A 15152-nucleotide genomic window follows, 5' to 3' on the forward strand; every position below is an offset into this window, starting at 1 on the left:
CAGATCGTAAGTTTTCATACATTTGTTTGACACTAGCATCTCTACTTAACATCAGGCAAATAACCCATCTTCTAACCTAACCAACTCTGCTTTCACTGAAACGAGTTGAATTTGCAGAGTTAGTTCTTATATGTTCATATGTGTGTGTGTGTGTATGTTTTGACCGGGCTAGAAGACATCTCATTTTTTTGTTTTGTTTTTTTTTTTGTTTACTTTCTTGCCCCCTTGTGGAGTTTTATTACTCCTTCATTAATAAAACCAGTATGTGAAGGGGAAAACAAACAAGATCCAGTTTTTATCTAGAATGTCTTTTTGAAACACTAAAAGTAGAACAAATTAAGAATAAGTCAAAGTTGGAGCTAAATAACCACACAGAAAAAACTAGCTATTCTTTTTACCTTCTGATTTCACCTTTCAGTAGTATTTTGGTTAGTTCTCGACACTGCCTGATTAACATGCTTTTCATGAAGCATACAGAATTTTTGCAAGATATCAATTTACTAAAGCTGAAATTAGGTGTCAATATGCTATGATCTGGTGGTAATTTAGGAAAAAAAATAAGAGAACAAGTAATTTGTTACTTCCTTTACGACACTGGGATATACCTAGAGTTCCCTTTCTAGTAATGTGAAAGTGTTCATTTAAGTTTCACATTAAGAGGGCAATCCTGGGTGAAAGTCAAGCACTACATATCTTTAACACTGTCACAGTGGAGGGCTCATAGATGAAAGAAATGCAGTGAGAATTCACCACCTAATGCTCCTCCCTGTACCATAGGATTCCCTTACCTGTAGTTAGCCTAATTAAACTGGATAGGGGACTGTTCTTAATTGGTTCCCTGCTCTATTAAGTAATGCAGATTTTTTTTCCTAGCTGTGTAAGGAATCTTCCCTTTTTGGTCATACTCTGTATGACCTGGAAATCATGCATTTCTGCACTTCCATGCTTTTCTTTATTCCCTTCCTTTGAAATTATGAATATTTTCATTATTTATCACACTAAATAACACTACAGTCTCATAATTTAGATGAAATTTATCTGAGTGAAGAACACTGTTTATTAGATTATTTAATTTCCAAATTGCTGTATTGTTAAAATTGTCAATGGTACTAATGGAGTTTTAATATGTATTGAGTGCCTGCTTTGAGCTACATATTATGCTGAGCATTTTCTCACTCATTTCCTCAGTTGGTCACCCCTATGATGGTGGTGGTAGTATGATCTCCACTTTAATCCCTGAGATAAGACATACAGTAGTAGACATTCAATATTTTAACCTGGGACTACACAACTTCACAAAATCCATTTACACCATGTTGTCTAAATATAACACATTATTAAAATATCTTTCCCACATTGGTCAACCCAGAGATCCATCCTGAATCCATTACAGTTTCTAATGAAAACAACAACAAAAACTTCAAATCAATAATTTTTCACTGTTTTATCACATTAAAAAAAATCATGCACTGTCACTTATTCTTTTCACATATGTTGTTGTTGTCTTGGGTTTTTGTTGTTGTTTTCGTTAGACAGTGGTTGCTGTTTTGTTTTGTTGGTTTTATATTTCTTTGTTTTGCTTTTGTTTCTATGTTTACTTTTGGAAGCCCAAAGATTCTTTATGCTCTGGCCTATAACCAAGTATTCTGATTATGTCAATTTTAATATTTTTATTCTGTCCTCCACCCCCCTTCCCTCCTTCTTCCTTTCTTCTTATTACCAGAAAACCTATGGTGATGACCCAAACCAATCCCCTGTTTCAGGTCTTGAGTTTTCATCAGGACTGAGATTAGAACCTGAATCTTCTGATTCTGGGATAACTGTTCAAACTACCTAAACTGTTTTGCTTTGTGTTTTTGTTCACTTTGGTTTGGTTTGGTTGTTACAAATGTTTGATTGTTGTTTTATCTATTTTTCCTAATACAAAGATCACTTTAAAAAATCAAGTTAAGGGCTTCCCTGGTGGCGCAGTGGTTGAGAGCCCACCTGCCGATGCAGGAGACGCGGGTTCGTGCCTCGATCTGGGAAGATCCCACGTGCCGCGTAGCGGCTGGGCCCGTGAGCCATGGCCGCTGAGCCTGCGCGTCCGGAGCCTGTGCTCCGCAACGGGAGGGGCCCCAACAGTGAGAGGCCCGCGTACCGCAAAAAAAAAAAAATCAATTTAAAGAGCACTGATGGTGTAGATCATAAACTATTCTTTCATATAAATCCAAGTGTTCTAGCCTCTTAGACTTCAAAGAGATTACTGTGTTCTAATATAATTATGTGGCTTGAGAAAATTTTAAGAGGCAACTCTACATGTAATAGGACTCAAAATCTAGCCAATAATGTTCATCAACATTTTTTTTCTTATGTTTACAGAATGGTGAAGATTTGCTCTCAGTGGTGGGGTGCCTTTGTTCTCAAATGTTCTGATATTTTGTCAAAATGGAACATTTCCATTTTGGCTATAAAACAAATGGAAATTTCAAATTGCAGCAATAAACTTCTGTCTGTCAATATTTAAAAGATCTATACCAGATTTGCATGCACCATTGTCCTCCTTGGTAATTATTCTGTAGGATCAAAATTCATAACTGGTGTGATGTACAGTACTGTTGCCTGGCTTAGTTGACTGTGATGCTGGTGTGAAAGTATTGCAGGAGAAAAATGTAAATTCAGGACTCAGGTCACTTTCCATATTTTTCACTAGCTTAAAAAAACTAAAAAAAGATAACTTCTGAGGATTTTTCCAATATATTGATAGTGCGATAAACACTATATTATTACAAATGGCTACCACTATAAATAGAAAAGCAATACATTGGTATTTGAGCAAAAGAATAGCATCCAATCTTACCATATTGTAATATTAATAATTAAAATTTTGGAAAGGTTGGTAAACAAAACTAATTTGCCCATGTTCTATTTTATTTTAAAAAATCATATTTTTAAAAGTCTATTCTATGGTTTCAAAATTGAAGCCATCAACCAAATATGCTATCATTTACAACAGATGTGCAAAACACCACAGTACAGCTGTTGCTTAGCAAGGCCTACTGGTTTGTGATACGTGATAACTATGTGATATTCTGGATAAACTGAATATTTGCAAAAGCTCCTTTTCAATGAGTTGTTAGTAATCAACTGAATTTTTTATTGTCTATAATTATAAAACAAAACTCCATTGACAAAACTGTTGTTATCTTTCAAAGTATTATTTTTTAAAGTATAGAACTTTTCTTTTCCCTAAAAAGAGTCACACAAATAATTAGAAGTGACGCTAGGATTCTAATCCCTGCAGCCTGACCCATTAACTAATGTACACGTTGCTTATTCAAGCTGATTATTTAGTAAACTGACTGCCTGTTATACCCACTTGCTGTTTCCTTTGGCTTCCTATGTGGTAACAAATACTTTGGATACGAGTTTCCAGCACAAACAAGAATTTCAAATTATCCTGAAAATACTATTTATCTTAAAGATTTAGATGCCAAAAACAGAAACACAAGTGAATTGTTTTAGGCCATTGGGTTGATTATGGTTAGGAAACTACTTTCTTGTGTTTCTAAGGTTAGACTGAGAATAACATTTCATTTTCAAGTGACAAAAGAAGGAAATAAGACCAAACTTCCAAAAATCAATTAATGAGCAAATATTAAGAATAACTGGGGCATTTATTAGCAATGTGATATAAAAATACTTTAATAGGGCTTCCCTGGTGGCGCAGTGGTTGAGAGTCCACCTGCCGATTCAGGGGACACGGGTTCGTACCCGGGTCCGGGAAGATCCCACATGCCGCGGAGCGGCTGGGCCCATGAGCCATGGCCGCTGAGCCTGCGCGCCCGGAGCCTGTGCTCCGCAATGGGAGAGGACACAACAGTGAGAGGCCCGCGTACCGCAAACAAACAAACAAACAAACAAAACCTATAATAATTACAATCAGTATTTGAGTACTTAAAATGTACCAAACATTCTATGGAGTGCTTTATCAATTTTCCATATTGACTTCTTACAACACTATGAAATAAGTACATTACTATGCAGTTTCCATATGAAGAAACTGTGGTTTGGATTGAAGATAGTTATGGTCTGAATGTTTATGTCCCCTCAAAATTCATATGTTGATACCCTAATGCCCAATGTAATGGTGTTAGAAGATGGGGCCTTTGGGGGTGTTTAGGTTATGAGGGTGGAGCCCTCATGATGGGATTAATGCTCTTATACACAAGACCCCACAGAGCTCCCTAGCCCCATTCACCATGTGAGGACACAGAAATAAGGTGCTGACTATGAACCAGGAAGAGAGCCCTCACCCAGAGTACAACTATACTAGTGCCTAGATCTTGGACTTCCCAGACCCCAGAAATGTGAGAAATACATTTCTGTTGTCTATAAGCCTCCCAGTCTGTCATACTTTGTTGGAGCGGCCCAAACAGACTAAGACATGTAGCTCTCCCAATAATCATTATGTACTAAGTTACTGAGATGGAACATGAATGAGTCAATAGGGTTTCAGAGCTTATCTGTCAGAGCTTATCTGATTAACCACCATGCTCTCCTCATACAAAGCGACAGAACTATCTTTTACTGTATTAGAATATATATGTGTATGTGTATTTAATGAGTTATTTACTACTATTACTATTAACACTATTTTATAGATGAGAAAACTGATGCATGAAAAGATTAAATAACTTGTTCAATCTAATCTACACTGCTCTATAAAGAGAAAGAAAACTGGAAGTCATCCTCCTTACCAGTCCATGAGCCCTCCCTCCTCTATTAAAATCTAAGTTCTTCAAACATTAATTTAGTACTTATTATATGTCAAGAACTGTGTTGAACCAATCCTTTAAAATCATTTAGTCAAAGAGGTTTTTTTTTTGTTAGATGAACTAGACACAACCATTAGCTTTTTGGAGCCTCCAGAGAGCTGTCAAGTTTTCACAATGTTCTACAATTTTACCTAGTTATTTACTTTAGTGACCCAAATAGAAGAGCTTATTTGATCAAGTATTTTGTAAATAAAATATGAATACAGGTTGCCAGTTATCAATAAAATAATCTGCTCAAAAAATAAATGATTAAAAAAAATCACTATAAGTAAATTGCAGAGTTCGATAAAATGAAGCCTGTGCTTCATTTTCAGGTTGCCATGTTCCCTGCTCTCTCTAATAAAGATAACACAAGGGATGTGTGGTAGAATATAAGACAGAATTTAAAGCAAAAGTCAATCAATGAATTAAAAATCCCTCTGCTTTCTTAGGACAACTTGCTTGTGAAGAGCATAGGATTCAATGCTATTTTTTAAAATTCTACTTAAGTGTAGACACAAATTTGATTCTGGATACACCTGGTGTCAAATCAACTCAAAACCAAGAACAAGGGAAAAATTAATATCATTTTAGCTAGTCATCTTAATGGTTAACTCCAGTTATAATTTACTCAGTCTTAAATGCCTTAATATCGTATGTAGATATGGAAAACTTTTTGACATGATGTTGTTTGCTTAGTTATTTGTTTTTGACCTGGGCAAGACTCTCAATCCTCCAAATAAAATGTTCATTAAGGCTAATTTTCCATTATGTATTATATAACTTCTGAGTAATAAATTAGTAAGTATGGAAAGTAGTTTCAGAGAAATTAAAAATTTGAAGGAACTCCAGCATGTTCAACCTGATCAGCATTTCTAGACTTTATATTTTCCATCCAGAACCTCATTAGGCTCTAGTTGACCAGTAGTCTGATCTCACTTCCTGTTTTCCAGAGGATTTTATGAGTTGAGATTATCTTAGGTCAATAGGATGGTATTACAGCAAGTTGTTCTGGATGAAACAAATCAAGATAACTTCTCACCAAGATGTCTCAAGGAAAAAAAAAAAAATGAGCCAATTGCATACCGTAACCTAATGTTACAATGTAAATGTCACATGTTAGAATACACTGGATATGACTAATTGCTTATGGCACAGGAAAAGTTATTGCAAGAGATTTGGAAGAAAGAGAAACAGATTATTGTTACACATCTCACTCAGTGGTAAGCACACATTTAATTTTTTATTTAAAAAATGTCAAATTAAAATTTGCCAAAACATATTTACAAAAAATGGCATATTTTCAGAAGATTTTCTTTTTTACAATAACGTAGCACATTAAACTACTTTATGTGCTTGGTATCCAGTGTCTCTTTCACCTTTCCCTCTCTTGAGAACTCTTTTTTCCTCTTTGTCCCCTGCACTTCTTTGATTTACAATATTGCTGTGTGTGCAGTCCTCTAGAAATGTGAAACGGAGCAAGAGGTTGTAACAGGGGAGGGAAGAAATCTAACAGCTAAACAGGTGCACACAGGAAATAAATAAAAAATCAGAAATCAGGCCCTACGGGTGCTATTAAAGGAGCACTGGGTGAAAAACTAATTTTGTAGCCCTTGTGCCCTGTGAATTATTGTTGTGATTTACTCAATCACACTGTCTAACAAACTCAAATGGCTTAACACTCTAATTATTCTGTGTGTAACATGCAAGAGAGCAATTTCTAACTGGCCAATTATTAAAGAAAAGAAGTGATTCTGGTTTTCTTTGCTTTATTTATTTGTTTGTTTATTTTGTTTTTGTTTCCCACTATAATGGAGGACATCTTCATACTTAAAGAACACCTGACTCATGTTGTAATTTTTTAATGGTCCACATAATTACATGTAATATGCAACTGCTTAAATGTTAACTGGTTATTTTTGTATAATAATAATCAGCATAGCATTCTCCTCCTTATTCATTTACTAAAGATTTATTGAACATCTACTGTGTAAATACCTACATACAATGACTGTGCCAATTCATATTGGGACTCCAGACATCTGGAAATTTTTATATTTTAGACTAGTCATTCTACATAATATATTTTCCCTAATATCTTATTTTTTGTTCTAGCATTCTATTCCATCATTTTACTATTTACTTGCTAAACTCATGAACTTTGTACAGTTAAAGCAAGTTAAATTTAACAACATGTAGCTTTGTTTCATGGTTACTGGCTGTCAGGTTTTGTGCTAAGTGCATTCTATCTTTTAATCATCATAAAAACTGCAATAATTATCTACTATTATTATCCCCACTTTAGAGATGATGGAATGGAAATTCAAATGAGTAACTTGCCTGAGGTCACACCTTTAGCGTATACATTCAAACTCAGATAGCCATACTTCAGAGAACAATCTGTTAATGATTATTCTTTGTATTATCTGGATGCCAAGTTCATGAAAGTTGTTTGATATATAAACAAAATATAGAATTTACACAGAATGCTTTTTTATTTTATATTTTATCTAATATCTGGCTGCCTGTTTTTTTGTCTTTTAATTTTCAAGAGGAAAGGGGTAGAATTAAATAATTTCATAAAATGTTTCCTTTAAATATGACATTGATACTTTTCTGTGGATTTTCTAAGAAAATCATTGCAATAGATGACAAATTCAAAACCAAATGAGTTACATATCAAATGCATTTCAGGGTATTTAGTTATCTAATTCTACTGACCTGTGTTTATTTGTTTTTCTTTAGATAATTCAGCCTCACCTCTTCACCACTTTTTTTTTCTTTTTACCTGTCTTTTTACTTTTCCTCCCCATTCACGTTAGGGCTTTTCCTCCACTTTCCTTTTATCCTACTCATCTGGCAAAACTTCAACTCAGAATGAACCCCACTGTCCACTTTCCCAGAACTCACATAGAACACCTTAGTGGGAGTCTCAAAACAGCCTTATTAATTCCACCATAAATTCCTAATCACCAATCTCAAATGATGCTCAAAGTACCATTAATTCTATTACTGTTTTACTGGTCAACTCACATTCACACCTTCACCAACAATTTCAAATCCCCTCTAATGTCTTAAAACCTCTGGCTGCTCACTTTCCTCATTAATGCTTACTCTGGGCCAAACACTATGATATGTCATTTATTTTTCATAGCCACTTTGGAACATTTACTCTCAAACGTTTCAAAGGCATATAACCCTTAAAATCCTGAAATCCAAACTCACCATTAGCCACTCTTTGGGAGTTCCTAATTTCAGTGATTGGTACCATCATGGATCCAACTGATAAAACTAGAACGTTCGATGGCATCCCTGACAATCCTTCTTCACACTTTATACCCAATATATATCAAGTACTAATGATTCTGTTTCCTAATTTTCTCTCAAATATGTCTAATTCTCTCTGATACCATTATCTTAGGCCAATGTACCATTATCTTTCACCTGGTCTCTTGAAGGATTGATGCATTAGTTTTCCCAAAATTAGCAGCTTAAAACAGGGCCCTTTGCTCAATGTCTCACAAGGTTCAAATCAAGGCGTTAGTCAGGCTGTGTTCTCATCTGGAGCTTGGGGTCTTATTTCAACCTTAATTCAGGTTTCTAGCAGAATTCAGTTCCCTGTGACTACAGGAATGAGGACTCCATTATCTCACTAGCTGTTGGCCAGGGAATGTTCTCAGGTTCTTGCCGCGTGGCTATCTCCATAGGCAGTTCACAATACGGATGTTTGCTTCTTCAAGGTCATCAGGATATTCTTTCCTGCTTTGAATCTCTCTTCCAGGAAAAGACTGAACCCTTTTTAAAGGGCTTTTTAAGAGGACTCGCATGATTAGGTCAGGGCCAGGATGATCTCTCCTTTGTTGATCTCAAAGTCTTACTGCTTAATTAAAACTGCAGAATCCTTCCACCTTCGTCATATAACATAACACAGTCAAGGGAGTTAAGTTCCATCATATTCATCAATCTTACTCAAATTCAAGGAGAGAGTATTATACAGGATATATATAATACATAAGGGAGTGAGGACCTTGGGTGCCTTCTTAGAATTCTACAAACCACAATTGCCAAGTTGTACCAAAATTAATTCTGACCCATCTCCACATCCATTCTTTAATGCTGGAGGAATCTTCTCAAACACAACTTGATCATTTTGTTTCCTAAATTAAACTCTACTTTCACTGTCTATTGTTGTTGATATGAATTCAGTAAATGAATTTTTACAGGAACTATGAAAGCTAGCATGGTCTGTCTCTATCCACCTCTCTGGCTGTATCTTCTACCCTATTCTCTTCACTCTGAATTTCAATCAAAATGATTTTCTCTTGGTCCCTTTATTTACCATGTTCCTTTTCACACACCCTCATGTCTCTGCCTGGACCTTTCTTTCCTCCCTTTTCATCTAGTTATTCTAACTCATTCTTCAGATCTCAAAGTATCACTTCCTCAGGTTAACTCTCCTTTCATAGGCACTCTTTGCAGTATATACCTTTTTCACAGCACTTTTCAAAGCTGAATTTTCTCTGTGTTGTGAAGTGAATATTTCTGTCTCCTCTACTAAGCTCCTTAGGGCAGGGGCCAATGAGAGGTTTTATACCCTTGGGTACCTCCTGTATTTGGAATAGTATCTAGCACAAACTCAATCAGCACACGTTAACTGACCAACTAAATGAATAAAAGTTTCTTATATAACATCTACATTTGGTTTTGAAAAGAAATACAATGTTCTTCCTAAAGGAATTATAAATATTTCTGCATGTTTATTCATAACATATTTTTGAAGCATAATTAATGTTCACCCTTTAATAGAGTATATAAGTGAGTATTGTGAAGGTTATGTTATTTGGAAATTGTCCTTTCCATGAAAAACATGATTCACGTTTTGAACAATTCAAAACAAATTAATCTTTTACAGTCATGGGGGGCAAATAATTAGAAGGCATGTGAAAATATTTGCAGAGAAGATGTTTTAATTGCAGGTTTTAAAAAAAGAACTATACTCTGACATGCTGTGAAGATTTGAGAGGCATTTCAGTATTAAAAGTTGGAGATGTAATAAAATCTAGTTGAACAGATAATAGCAAAAAGTAAAGCAGCAGAAACTGATGTAGACCACTAGAAATCTGTTTTAGTTAAAAAAGGTAATTAATCAGGTTGATTTTACTTTCAATCTGATTAACTCTTCTTTATGAAACTACATAAGTAATATCCCAAGTTAAAACTAGAATATTAATTTGAATAGAACAAGGAATATGTAGGGGAAAGAAATCTTGCTAAACCTAATGCCTACCAAACAGAGATTTGTTTTTTGAGTAAGACTAATCCTCTAATTCACCATATTTTCAGTTTGAATTTTCTTAATTCTGCCTAAGTATTTAGATTCAGCATTCTAAGAAGTCTAAATTCAAGACTCATCTCTGCACCCAAGCATTTCTGAAAGATATGACCCTGAATACTTTCTGCTCTCAAAGTTGTCAAACTGCCAAAGCACTAGAGGAGGAAGTACTCTCAGTAGTTACTCATATTATTTCTGATTTTAGAAATATATTTCACCAGTTATAGACTAAGATATTTACTTATGTTAGTGGATATGTTGAATGATATGATTATTTTGAGGGCTTATTGCCCTGTTTATTACAATATTTCTGAAGTGAAGAACTATCTCTCAAACATGTTGAATTCAAATTCAAGTCTATTATTAAACATATTAAGGATTATTACAGAATAATCCTGGTAGACTGGCACCATTATACTGTATCCCTGTTTTTTCACTTTTATAAAATCAAAATCACTTAAGTTTTATAGACAGTTGCTTATATTAATATTCATAATTTATACTAATTCATTTTAAATTTAGAGTCAACAACAAATATCCATTAAGAGGTGGATGTGAATCAGGTTTCATTCTGTGATAGAGAAGTACGGAAAAGTATACAGAGGATCAAAGACACAAGAATTAGAAGAACATGTGGTGTCACTGATCATTCATTACACACACGTGAGTTTTCGTTGCATCATATACTTTTATATAAATCATAATTTAGACAAATGTATTAGAAGTTTGACAAAGGCTGTATACTATTGGAAAGCAGGTGCAAAGCTATATAAATATTAAAATAAATCACAAAGATGGAAGTTATTATATATATGTATATCTATCTGTGCATATGGTATATAATCACAAAAGATACTTCTTTGAGACTGTTAGCATAGACACACCCTTAACGCTGGAGAATGTCAGCACATATATAACACCTGATAGCAAGTGCTTTAATAAAAAAATATTTGTGTTAGTCTTATGAAATGAAGTATGACTCATTCTTTAAGACTTCAAAGTTAATGTTTAAAGAAAAAAACCTCTCTTCCCAATAAATTTTCCACTCTGCAGTCAGTGACAATCACTCAATGTTCTTCTATATTTTACACTGTAGATTTATTGCTGTCATGATAATATGTGGTTTTTTTTAACCTTTTATTCTTTGTTTTTTAAATTGCTATCTGCTTTGAAAAATAAAAGCACTATATCAATAAAAATTATTTATATCTTTTGAAAAAATTTTTTTAATTTGTTAAAATCCAGCATAAAATCCTAGTTTCTATCCTAGGCTGACAATGCCTAGGATTTTTATCTGAATTCATCAAATATCTACAGAAACAGATGGCAAGATGAATTATAAAATATTCCTCCAGATTTGGGATAATTCAAAAGTTTGTGTGGCTGTAAATGCAAAATATCCATAAGTACTTTTACATACAGACCTAACAAAATATAAGTGTTTATAATTAAGGCTAAGTCAAGTCCAGGAGCCAAACATACTTAATCATATTGTGATCCAGGTATCGTGAGAATTTAGGACTAAAATAATGCAATTTGTTCATCCTCATCCATCTGTAGCGTGACTGTTAAAAGTCACATTGTATTTTCTTTTAAAGTAACTTAGTTTCCTCCTTTGGACAAAGTGTTAAATATATATGCACACTAAAAGGCTCTTTATCTGACCTAATAACCTCCAAAACCAGCACTCGTGAATAAAAGCTATGGCACAACTGTAGGTGTTTTCATATTATTTTAGGAGAATGTGGAGTATAGAAGTGCTGCAGATACAAATATTTGCTATATATGAATACATACTCTCCTAATGACTGTGAGGAAAGTTTTAATTCCCACCACATAATGGTCCATTTGCCTCGAGTGTTTCAGATGGTTCAATAATCACTAGCCATGTGTGTAGTTTGTTGAATTATTTAAGCTCATTTCCAGGGGGAAAAAAGACGGGGAGGAAGGCAACTGATTCAATGCAAATGAAAAGCTTTTGAAGCTCCCTATGGTGAAGATGTGATTACAGTCAGACAGTTAATAACCTAGACTTAGAAAAATCTGAAGGTTTTAAAACTGTCTGGCCAGTCAGTAAATGAGGTTTTTCCACACTATCGACCAACTGCCATGCGTTGTAATGGTTTCAGATCTGCTTGGAGTTGGAGTGGACCCACAAATGAAGTAAGAATACCACCCTCTGTACTTTTGATGATTAAGAAAAGTAGTTTGTAAACCTCAACGGTTTTCCTTTGGATTTGGGACTGAGTCTTCAATGCATACAGTTCCTAACTTCAATTGTTGATTTGTAAAGTACCTATATGTTGGGGTAGGGACTCCCTCTCAAAATGACCACTACCCCTCCACCCATGGACATTCAATGCATGTTGCATAACTGGAGAAAACTGATGCCAGAAGAATTTGTGGGCAGCAGTACTCCTTCTGGTTTATTAGATCAAATTGAAACAGAAATTTGAAGACCTAAGATTTTATTTTAGCTGCGACTCAAAACCCATTTGACACATCTGTAGAAAATATATTTTTACTTTGTTAAATGTTCTTTTAATTCCGTGGGGTACAAAATTCTTTTTATCTACAAATCTCTTTGCAGAGATGATAGAGAGATATTTTTGTGAGTTTCATGAAGACGCTTTAATAATTAGACAAGTGCTATATGTTTGAACTCAGATGAGTCTTTGCATCATTTATACAATGGTCACGGAGAAGTCTGAACTTGCTTTGAAGAAATTAAAATAATGTCAAGTGTTTTACCAAGTTGAGTAAATATGACTACAAAATTCGTCCTGAACCCTGTGGATGAAATCTTCTCCCTAGACTCAAAATCTAGTTTAATTGATCTACTTTCCTAAAATTTTATGTGTCGGTTATCTTGTTGTTTATGAGGATGAGAGAAGAAACCATTTAAAAATATTTTACCTTATAAGAGGTTTTGATTTTCTTCTGTAATAATTTCCTTCTTAGAATTGTCTTATTAAAAGTGAGGGTTTTACCGTCAGGGCCAAAGGCAGCCTATTAAAATGCAGTTACATTAACCCTATTTTGGAATGCATGTGTTGTGTTTTTTTCTTTCAGTAAAAAAGCCAAAAAGGATATTAACATTTCCAGTCATCTAAGGGAAACTTCTTACTTCAGACTCAGCGCTAAACTTGCTTCTGCATTAGCAAAGGTACAAGATTTAAGTAGTTATATATTCATTCTCACAGAAAATTTTCATTATTTACTTCTCTTTTAAACATATAAAATCCCATAAATCATGCAAAAAGAAAAAATCCTCAGAGTGGAAGATGATCAGTTGTATAGCAAATGCAGTATCATTAAATATTCTATCTCATGTTCACCAACCAGATTAATTAACATGAAGAAACTTATCTTGGAAAAATGTTTTGTTATAGCTCAATTATTGATGGAGTTTACATATTGAACTTAATCAGCAGTTTTTGCTCTCTGCTGCATTACAGCAGAAAGTCTCCCAGTTCCTCATTGTGAATGACAATTTTTTTGTCCAGTGAGACTTGAAGACAGTTACTTTTCATGTAATCATGTTTTTGCTTTCCCTCCCACAAACACTTGTAAAGAAAAGAAGAAGAACCGTTAATGTATTATGATTGGGAACTATATGAAACTTAATTGATTTTATATTCAAAACATTGGAATTAATTTTTAGTTTTTTTATCTTCTCTTGAGAAAAAACACAAGAAAAGATATTTGTGTGTGGCTTCCTGAGTAAATTTACACACAGCAATATTAATGATAAAGAGAGAAAGTATTCTTTACTGCAGAGTTAAAAATAAAATTTTACTTTCACAATATGTGGTGAATTCTACTCACAATTTTTAGCATGTGGTTTTAAACTATTAAATTTTATATCAGGAGCCGAAATGTTCAATTTGACATAGTTACTATTTCATTTTGAAAAATACCACATAAACAGCCTTTCCTTCTCCAAAATTATCAATATATGATTTATATCAACACACATAAACTGAAAAGAAATAGGTCATTTATAAAATTATACACTCACACTTTGTTCTAGTGTAATAAAATATTTCAAAGCAAACAATCAATAGCACCCACACCCATGATTGAAAACTTAACCCTCTCTATACTGTCTATGTTAATGACAGTCATTGGATAAAAATATATTTTACATGACTGTAAAGATCAACATTAGAATCTGTGTAAAAGGCTAGGGATTTAGCTCTGGAAAAACCCTGAATGCAAACTTTTAACATAAAATTGTATCGTCGTCATTTGTAGAGTATCTGTTTCTCTTTCATATATACTTAGATAAATTACTTGATGTGATTATTTCTCAGGAAAACAAAACTGTAAAGTAAAAAAGTATCAGAATCTAGCATCATTATACGAACTTTCTTCTGACAATATCCAAATCAGCAAATTGGCTACCTTTAAAAGGAAATCACAATTTCCAAAGTTTTACCAGGCTACATATAAATACAGTAGAATGAAAAAAGGATGCTTAAAATTAAGCTAAAAGTCATTGACTACAAACATGGACTATATAATATAAAGTGTTTTCTTCAGTGTTTGTGTGGCTTTGGCACAAACACAAAGTGTTTCCTCAAAGTTAATATGTGGTCTTTTGTGAAATATTGGTTAAAGAATTTGCATGAATGATATAAGCTACTATGTCATAGGTAGGACAAGAATGGTACTTTGCCAAAATTGGACAAAGCAAGTATAAGCAGTAGCAAAAAAACAGAAAACATAAGAAACTGCACCAATAAAATTCTTAAAAACTATATATTAAAGAGAAAAACTATACAATATTATTATGTATTTAATATGTGAACAGAAGCCTTCTACTACTTAAATCGGCTCAATATTTTTTCAACAACCATGCAACTTTATTAAAGTTTATTTACTATGTAAATAGAATTTAATCCAAAACATTGTATGACTATCGCTTTGCTTGTACTACTTTCCCAATAAAATAAATGAAGAGAAAGGACTTGATTACAAAAGTTTCCTGTAATTTGACAATGAACAACAGCTTTGCATTA

Source organism: Phocoena phocoena, chromosome 6, assembly GCF_963924675.1.
Source record: "Phocoena phocoena chromosome 6, mPhoPho1.1, whole genome shotgun sequence".
NCBI lineage: Eukaryota > Metazoa > Chordata > Mammalia > Artiodactyla > Phocoenidae > Phocoena > Phocoena phocoena.